The following is a 10,669-nucleotide window of genomic DNA, read 5'->3' on the forward strand; positions in this document are numbered from 1 at the left end:
GCTTGCACACGTAATATTGCCCACGACCTGCCACGCGAGCATCCATGCATGCACGTGATAGATCAGCATCCTGCAGCGCGTCCGTATGTATGCAGTAGGACTATGTTTTCTCATTGTTCAGACGGAAAGTACTCCCTCCCTCGTCGCCCCAACATACACCTAACATCTGACACTGCAACTTGTGTACTATATTCTTACACTGCCTGCACGTTGCGGCGATCGCGTGAAGAATCAGCGGCACCTTGCCGGAGGGGGAGAGTTGAAACGGTCGTGCCGCACTGATATTTCTGATCTAATCTACTCCTCCGTTCCTAAATACTTGTGTTTCTAGGCATTTCAATAAGTGACTACATACGAAGCAAAATGAGTGAATCTACACTCTAAAATATGTCTACATACATCCGTATGTAGTAGTTATTTGAAATGTCTAGAAAGACAAATATTTAGGAACAGAGGGAGTATATGTAGACTTGTCGCCGCCCCACAGTGCCCGAGGTCAAGAGATCAACTACAAGCAGCAGGGAGTACTACATTTGCTCTATGAACATGTCACAGCTCACCACACAGTGCCCGAGGTCAAGAGATCAACAGCGAAAATAGGGCCGCAAGTGGCCAAAATGAACTTGCGAAGAGCCAAGAGCCAACCAACACTTGACCGACTCACACTCACGTACTCCACGGCAGTACTCCTACTAGAGTGTATATATATCTAGCTGGGAGTTATGTGGTGCTTACTCAAACTATTTATTGCAGGTCAATGATGTGCCCAGCACCAGCAGCCCGGCTGCAGACACGCATTCTAACTTAACTTGCGTATACAGTTGCGATCGGTATCGAATTTACGATACTGCAAACCAATTAAACTTCATCCTCGTTTGTCAAGGGAGTGTCAGGCCAGCAGCCAGTCAGGACAGAGCACATGCCGTGGTCGATTAGTTTCCACCCAAATGCCCACCCAAGTTGAGTGGTTGCGTTGCGGCGCCGGGAGTTACACGCTAGAGTCAAACTAGCTAACTTCGACGGATGCCTAAGTTTGTCACCTCCACATGCATGGGACAACAAATATAAGGCCTCATTGGGCACATCATAGAAATTTGTAACCTAAGTTGAAACCAGTAAAAAAATAAGGCCTCCTTGGGTTTATAAGATAGGAACATTAGCTATGTTGTAAGAAATTAAGGCCTCTTAGCTATGTTGAAACCAGTAAAAAAATATCCGCAAAAAAAGAGAGGAAACCAGTAAAAAATGTAACCCATTTTGACTAAATTTAAACTATTTCCAAATAAAATTTATGCTAGCATGATGAGTGGATTTTGATACTTCTATTCCCTAAATATATATCTAGAATTTCGCTTTGAAACCTTGCATTCATGCATGATGAGTGTGGTATCATCAAGCTAGTAGGACCATCAGTTAATTATGTGTACTAATTAACCGAGCCTATCTCAAACCTGCTTGCGTATGCACGTGTCTTGGGAGTAGCTTCTTGCGCCCATTTATTTCATTCGATTTATTTTTGATAATTTCGTTTGGACAACAGAGCTACTCATCATAAACTAAAGAAAATTCCTCCCACAGGACGCAGGTATAATGCATGAAGCATGCATGTGTGGAACTTATCCGCAACGATATCGGATAAAAAGTAAGGATATATAATTGATCAATAACACTAGCTAGCTACCACTTATCTGGTAAGTTTGTTGTCAAGATTTTCAACACTAAAAAATCCCTATATATTCATGGGTCCTTACCGCTCCCATTGATGCACCTAGACATGGTAAAAACAAATCACCTGCTGATCGATAGCATGCACTCAGAGAGTGATGAACGAACCATGCGTGGACAGCAGAGCTGCACGACACGAGCATCATCCCAAATTGGTCAAAGAAGGCACAGAAAAGCATAGATCACGTACAATCAAGTTAATTATGTGCTTAATGATCAATCGTCATCAATCTACGATGTCGGAAAGAAAAGCCCAACGCATGTCTTTTGATCTTCAGACGAACATGCTACACATAATAATCATATCGATCATATCTATCTATCTATCGAGCAAGACCGGCCTTTCCATAATCAAGCTAGGTTGTGCGTATGATGCAAAGTGCCACATCAGTTGGATAAACCCCCGCGCACGTCGGATCGCCGAATCTCCAATTAAGTACGGGGTTAGTGGATGCTTGCGTACGCGCCCACGTGCACATGTGTAATAAACGTACCCAGTGGATATATTCATGTAGGAGTAGAATATTTATACATATATATATATATATCTATTTATCTGATGACTTGTAACAACCCATGGATGAGTAAGCAGGCACTCAGGGACGTAATCCCCACAGAAAAGCGTGCCCTTTCCGGCGATGATGCGATCAGCAGGCGGTTGGGCTGCGCCGGCCGGCCTGCTGATGCGTGGTGATATATTCGATCATGCATGCATCGATCAATCCGTGATAAACTATGGAAATTGGAAAGATGGATCGAGGAGCATAAGTAGGAACGTTCATATAGTAGTTATATAGAAGTGTGTGAGGTAAGCATGTTCGATTGAGTAGGAGGAATGTATCGTGCACACAGATGTTGATCGGAGATCGATGACAGGTGCATGTTGGCATAAACTATTGAGAAGCCGCGGAAGAATCACGTGTAAAGGAGTGACCTGGAGGCTGGACACGCATGCATGCGGCACGCGAGATAAGGATGTATATGGCTCTCTGCACCGCTCCTGCTGCATGTATTTTATGTTACCGGCCACATGCATGAGCATGGCCAACAGTCGGCGGTCTCCCTGTCTCTCCGTGTGTCTTTTGTATATGGAAAGCGTGAGCCTGAATGGCCGGAGTTTATAAGGCGACGACACACATTTAGGCGCACCGCAGATGGATAGAAAGGAGGTAGCTGCCGCAACCATATCGATCGATCCATCGCTTCTTACCTTTAGACGCCCACGCAAATCAGGAAGCTGCGGTCGTCACCCACGCGCGCCGGCCTATTTCACTGTTTTGATCATTTTCACAAACTTCAGTCAGATCTGACCCAGCTTTGTAAGTTTTTGCACATCTGACACTTTTCCTGCCGCCGTGGTCTTGCAGTAGGAACCATGTCAGCAACACCTCAGATGGGTCGTCAGCTCTGCCGTCAACACTACCGGCAGCGCCAACGGCGCTAAAAGCCGGGGGAGTTTTGTTGATTCTAGCTCTATTTAGAATGGTTCAATATGATGGATGTGTTGAAGATGAAACCTAGTTCATATTGTAGTTTCAAGTTTTATTGATTCTATGATTCATATGCATATGACAGGTCTTGGTTGAATATCACTGATGTTGGATAAATATGATGGATGTATGGATGTCGGTAGATGATTCATATGCATCTAGTGAAATGGTCAATATTATGAATGTTGTGAATGATTCATATGCATATTCCAATGTTGTTGATTATAGCTTTATTTAGAATTGTTGATTATAGCTTTATTCAGAATCATTTGGATGCAAAATAGCGGGATCTTAGGGCATCTCGAACGGCGACCCGCACCTGTTCGGACTGCACTGTCCGGACGGTGGAAACCATCCAACGCAGCCATGTTTCAGTCCGCAGCGTGGTCCGGACGTGTTTTCTCCCGCAAACCGGAGGAAAACGTGTGTGTGTGGCGGGGGGGGGGGGGGGGCTTTGCGGGAGTCCGCACACGAGAAACGTCACTCTCTGCTCCCTGGACCGCCCAAAAGGAAGGCGGAGCCCACGCTTTTGGAGCATCCCACTGCGCCAAAGCCCCCCACTCTCTTCTTCCATCCCCTGCCGCTCTCTGCTCAATTTCCGCTCTTTTCTACCACCATGTCCTACCTTCCTTCCGCGGCAGACCTACGCCCAGACGACCACGCAGTAGTCCTACACCCAGACCGGTGATGGCACATAGCAACAACAACATTGGGCCGTCGGAGAGCAGCAGCCAGAGGGGGAGGAGAAGGAAGACGACGGCCACGAGGACAATGATTCGGATGATATAGTCGGCGATCCGAAGAAGAAGGGTAGAAGAGAAAGCTTCAACATGCGGGAGAACGAGTTGTTGTTCAATGCATGGTTGACCAGTAGCATTGATTTGATCCATGGCACGGAGCAAAAAGGCACAACTTTTTGGAGGAACATTCATATAGCCGGCGATCCGAAGAAGAAGGGTAGAAGAGAAAGCTTCAACATGCGGGAGAATGAGCTGTTGTGCAATGCATGGTTGGACACTAGCATTGATTTGATCCATGGCACGGAGCAAAAAGGAACAACCTTTTGAAGGAACATTCATATATGGTTCCATGAACATAAACATTTCGCGCCCTACTCCGAAATGATCATCTGCAACCGTGAATGGAACTCCCTCAACCATCGATGGTACACCATCCAAGAGGTCGTGTCCAAGTATTATGGGCACTTGAAGCAACTCATCGCACGATGGCCTAGCGGTGCTCAAATCACTGAGCAAGTAAGTTAATCACTAGCCAGCTATGCATTCTTTTGTTGCTCGCTTGCTAGATATGCTTAGTTTTCTTGCTCACTCGCCGGAGATGCATGATTTGTGGATCACTAGCCAGAGATGCATAGTTATGTCGATCAATCACTAGCCAGAGATGCATAGTTTTGTTGATCACTAGTCAGAGATGCATAGTTTTGTTGATCACTAGTCGGCCATGCATTGTTTTGTTGTTCACTAGCTAGCCGGATATGCATTCTTTTGTAGCCTACTCGTGCTTGTGTGGTGTACAAGAAGTTGGAGAGGAAGTCCTTCACTGTCATGCATTGTTGATAGAAATTGCCATTCAGCCAAAGTGGAACCTTGTCATAGCCAAGACCACCGCCAAAGCCAACGAGGAAGAAACCGGTGACCCTACCAACCCAACCCAAGAACCGCCGAAGAAGGTTAGAAGAAATTTACGGGGCAATAAGTGGGAGGAGGAGAGGGCGAAGCGGAACGTGTGGCGGCCAAGCTGACGGAGAGGTTCGTAGACATCCTGGCGAAGAAGGAGGAGATATACGCAAAGTACTCACACATCAAGGGGAGAAGAAGGCAGAGAGGTTCAAACTGTTGATGGATGCGACGGATAAGAAGATCAAGGTCAAAGAGAGGAGGACCATGATCGAAAAGAGAAAGGTCACGCTCGAGGAAAAGAAGTTGCAGATCGCCGCCCCGACGGAGGAGGCCAAGATGTTGACCTTAAATGTGGACACTTTGGATGCCGACGCAAGAATCATCGTGCAATCCGTTCGCTACCAGATGTTGCAACGGCAGGAAAAACAGTTGGCGGTGGCAGACGGCGAGGACGCGGCGGAGGCGGAGGCTGCTTACATGGCGGCGACGACACCACCTTGATCGGGGAGGAAACGGCTAGGATTGCTGATCCGGCAAGACAGAAATGCATGGACTGCCGGACTACTGTTCTTTTGAATTCAAACATGTAAAAACCATGCATACTTGCATCTTTTTGGTTGTGATGGGGCATGCCATCCGACGCTGATGTGATCTGCACGATCCAGCGCGTTGTGTGAATCATAGTACATTTGAGTTTGAATTTACTAGCTGACATATACATGCTAGCGTTGTATGCAGGTCTTCCGCATCCGTGTCTGTGGACGGATGCTGGAGAAAATTTACGGGTCGCTGTTGGAGATGGCCTCATAAACATTTAAGAAACAAAAATGTGAAAGAAAGAAGAACTGAGATGTGAATATAGCTAGCTAGAGGGTAATCTCGATCGACGGGGACGTGGTCTTCTCATATACCAGAATCAAACAGAGCAGTACGTGCGCGTGCGAAGTTTCAAATAACCTTCATCTTGTTTTGACAATGTTTGAAAAAGAGAAGATGCAAGTGTAGCATGGCGCATGCAGTGCCGGCAAACGGCAACAGTGCGCGCGTGTCAGCAGGACGACGGGCGCCGCGAGCTGTTGCTAGGGAGCACTGTGGCACTATGTACGTATGGCGGCTGCATGCGCGGCTGGGAGAGGGTGATCATCATTCGTTTCAGGGGGGAATGCACCTGATCGACCAGAGGATCGGCATGGGGTAGCCGGCTGGCGTCACGGCGGTGCCCGTACGTGGCCCCCGCGCTTCATGTGAAGACCACGCGACTCCCTCGCGCGCCTGCCCCCTCCCACCCAGCTTGCTTTCCTCCACCCACGTCACGCTCAGGCACGCCGTACCGGTGCAACTCAGATGGTTTTGCTGCATGCTGCTGGCCGGCCCTGACGTGCACAATCAATCATTGGCATCCGGCATCTGTTGCCGCCCCATAGGGCCTGCCTCGTAACGGATCTGCGCAAAATAGTATCGGCTCGTGCGCTTCCGCGGCCTCGCACGGTGCGGCGTCATCGAAAGGAATTTTCCGGATCGATCATGCTAATCGTCGCAGAGTAAATCTTGGAGCTACAGCAAATTACCATGACTGTACTATATTCTAGCGATGGCGTGTATGCCTTTTTCTTTCTAACCGGATGGTGTGTATGTTAGCGCCTACTGCTTTTTAGCACGTGGGTAAAGCATACTAGCAAAAGATATATCTATGACCAATGATCACGTACGGTAAGGCACACTGGCATGCAGCCGTTAAGGTCATCTCTAACGTGGATCACCAAACCAACCTTATCGAATGTAAAAAAGAAAATGGGTCCCTTGCTATCCAACCGTGTCCCTCAAACACGAACTACGGGTTGTGAGTTATGACTGGCAGTAGGCCAGACGGACCGAGATGAGAAAGAGAAGAGTGGGAGATGTAGGCTGTGTTGAGACTAACTTCTTCAAATTTGGTTCTGGGCTAGGGGATTTTGGTGATCCGCTTTGGAGATGCCCTAATATTACTAAATTCAGTTCAAATGTTTCCTCTACACCATCTAGAATGTTTAGAAGGAGCGCGGCCGACGTATCTTCAGTGGAACTCGCCTCACTCACCTCGAGGTCGCGGCCATTGACTTCGATGACATCAAGCAGAGGACCCTGGCTTTTGGCAGGGCATAGGTGGCGGCCGGTATTGGTTGATTCATACTAACTTGTGGGCCATTTTAGGGGTTTCTGTGAGGTTTCCCACCAAAAAACCTGTTATCTCTATATATGAACCCTCCTTTTCCATGTAATATGAAAAGGCAGTGCTCCTGCCGGTCCCCCCCAAAAAAATTCAGTTGTCGAAAAGTTTTCTTTTCTATTACTATTCACAACTAGAGATTTCTTGAAGTGTATGCTTGAATTTTTGAATTTAATTTTGTGAGCATTTTAATGTTGATATACTTATATTTGTTGGCAAAATTTCATCACATTTTTTCTCACCATTTTTTGATTGGGGAAACAGTAGCACTACAAGCCACGATATCAATGTGTGTATATGTGTTTCTATTTCTTTTCGAATGGAGGAAGGGTCTCGGTGCTCCATTAAACATAAGGTGGTGGAACAATATGTCTGACAACATGACATATAAGAAAATAAATACATATTAGTCATTGAATTTTACAAAGAGGGCCCAAAAAGAGATTAAGATTCCAACTGGGTCCAAACCAGCTCTCGCAAGGATCTAGTCTTGTAATAGCTGGGTACGAGACCATGACCTCCACGGCACTACCTCTGGCATGCCGTGGAATCCAAACTGAACCAAGTTGCCTTCGACCAAAAGAACCGTGGATGGTGAATACCAGTAATTGGCCGGCCATTGTTACGGGCGTCGTAGATCCTCCAAGAACACACCACTACTGATATGCCTACCCAATCAGCGAAATCTGGGTCTCCACTTCTCACTTGCTCTTCATCCACAACCGTGGTGGCATCGGTTTATGTACAAGCGAGGGTGCTCCTCTAGATCAGGGTAACCCGCAAGCTTATGGAAGGAGTCGCTGACGTTTCCCCTCTGGCTACATATGGCTCCCGACAACCATAACCAATAAGGCCACCACCTTAGACAACACGTGGAGCTCACATCCATCGACGACACGCTCTAGACTAGCATAACACCATACGCCTCTAAGGCAGCATGAACCCTAGACATATTATGTACAATGAGAATTTGCGCCCCTCTCTGGTTCTACACCAGCCGACGATGTCGTCAAAAATGAAAGGGGAACGAGCTGAGCCGCAAAGGTGACTCCAAACGGGAGGTAGCCGAGAGAGAAATGGAACGGGAGAGGGGTTAGCTTCTCCGAGTCTAGCAATTGTATCGTGCATATGTGTTTTCGGGTAGCGGTCCAGATTTGTAAGGTGGTGATGTGTGTCGGTGCTCCAACGCCCTATGCAAGGCCCCTAGCCCAGCTATTTAAGAGGAACGTCGGCACCGTAACCCTACCCGTCCACATTTCCTCGCTTCCGGTCCACCGTCGCCACTTTCCAATCGCCGTGCGTCTCCACATTTCAATCACCGGATGCCACCACAATCAAGTAGCGATGCCGCCACACATATGGGTCAGGACCTACCTTCATCTAAGGCCGGAGCGCTGGCTGCAGATCGTTTAGCAGATCCGGGCAAGATGCGAAGCCCAGATCGTTGCGGGGCTTCCACTGAACACGGTGGATCCGAAAGATGAGTTCACGGAGGAGGAGGAGGAGGAGGAGGAGGAGGAGGAGCAGGAGGAGGAGCAAAAGGAGGACGAGGAGGACACGGGGGACGCTGATCTGCAGGCGGAGCAACAGGCAGTCCTTGATTCCCTCCAGTCGAAAGCGGAGGCGGAGGCGAACCACGTGGAGCAGGAAGCGGACGTCGACAAGATGCTTGCATGAGCCCTCCTACGTGAACGTCTACCTAACGCCCGGCACGGAGATCATGGATATCTCCGATGATGATGAAACATAGTTAGGCCAGTGTTTGCGTCATAAGAAAAAAAATGCATGCTTTATATCACTCTAGGGGATGAAATATGAGATACTCAAAGGCTTAGCAGAAAATATGAGATATGAACGGTCATTGCCTACAGACACGTCAGGTCTCGACGGCCGGCGTTAAAGAGGCTGGATCATGTTTTTGACGGTAGATGCTCGTACATGGTGGTAAACTACTCATTGACAACTTGCAGTTTTCTAGAGACCGGAATTTAATGAGTATGCACTGCAGTCCCACTCGCTGTCCATCCATGCAAGAAAGTCTCGCTTCTGGAAAAAATTAGCTACGCCCTGGATCGACGCATGCTGTCTTTAGTATGTTTTTTATGTCCTTATATACAATTCAAAGATCGCATGTTTTATTAGTGCACTCGATTAATTCCACGAGCCTTGAGGTGGACTTTGCGATGCCAAGTCTTGCACCAAGTCGTTGTCTGTGGCAATTACTCGTCGGCTCCGGTGCTCCCCACACCAACTTGCAAGTATGGTCACCACGTGACAGCGCAAGCACGCACGGATACGTAGCAACCAGTCTGATCATGCATGCAGCTAGATGATCTATTTATTTTTGTATTTGTAGTATATATATGTATATATCTATTTTCCGCAGGGGTGTAGATCTTGAGACTATGAACTGATTAAATTCTGTGGGCTCATGTATACTATCCAGCTACATAGGTTGTATGTATCTGTCAACTTTATTGCACTTGTAATTTAAGAGTCGACTAGTTCAAAACAATATAAATACACACACACATACAAATACATAGTATAAAATTGTCTTGTTGCAACGTTCCGACCACGATAGCATGCTAAAATCCAACGCTAGCTCCCAACTTCGTAAAACTATGTAATAACATCTTATATTATGGGACCAGGAGAGCATCATATTAAATTTTTTAACGTGCAATTGGGTGGACCGTTGACCGTGTTTATGTTTGGTCGCTGATCATTATCATCACTTATCTAGTATATTGTCATGTATTTTTGGTAATCTATGAATACCATGGCATGGGGTGAATAGTCAAGTAAAAGATCGATAAATATCAAATAGGGATCAACAAAGCAGTCGGCCGATGTGGTACCTATGGATCTAGAACATCCAGAAAATTATACGGCACCATCAGCGTCACCGTTTACTATGAGAGACCGGCACACAACAACGTATTGCCTGCTTGCTGCATAAGCGCCAAAACAGAAATGGGTCGGCAGCTAGCTCAGCTCCACATTTGCTCATCCACTTGTAGGCGTTACCAGGAGGAGGAGGAGCTGCGTCACTTGGCGTGCTACTACTTTTCTTGCTCCCAAACAAAGTTAAAACTAGAAGGCAACAAAAGGAAATGCAGGGATGGCACTCTAGTTTCCCACGCAACCGTACCATACCATACCGTGTGCGTAGCACTTTGAGTTCATCATCATCTTCATCGTCGACTTCCATCTTTATATTTTTTTCCTTTCACATAAAATATCTACTAGTTGACCCACACCAAGGCCTATATATGAGCATATATACGTGCATACACTCACCTCTACGATCGCACGCACACACACCCTATCCCCCCTATCCCTATGAGCACCTCCAATAGACTGAGCCGGTATATCATCTTCAGATTTTTACGAAGTCATCGTAGGCGGCTCGTAGTCGACGGGAATGTCTCTTCCCACTAAACGTGCATCACCGAAAATCCTAAATTAAATCCAGTAATAAATGCGAGCACCAGGGCTGAGGATACCAGTGTCATCACCTATATAAATATCTAATGGGTGTGGTTAGGTTTCAGTCGACTGAGACATAATCAAATCTCAGTCAAATGATAAATATATAAGAAAAA

This window comes from Triticum dicoccoides, chromosome 1A (genome assembly GCF_002162155.2).
Source record: "Triticum dicoccoides isolate Atlit2015 ecotype Zavitan chromosome 1A, WEW_v2.0, whole genome shotgun sequence".
NCBI classification, from domain to species: Eukaryota; Viridiplantae; Streptophyta; class Magnoliopsida; order Poales; family Poaceae; genus Triticum; species Triticum dicoccoides.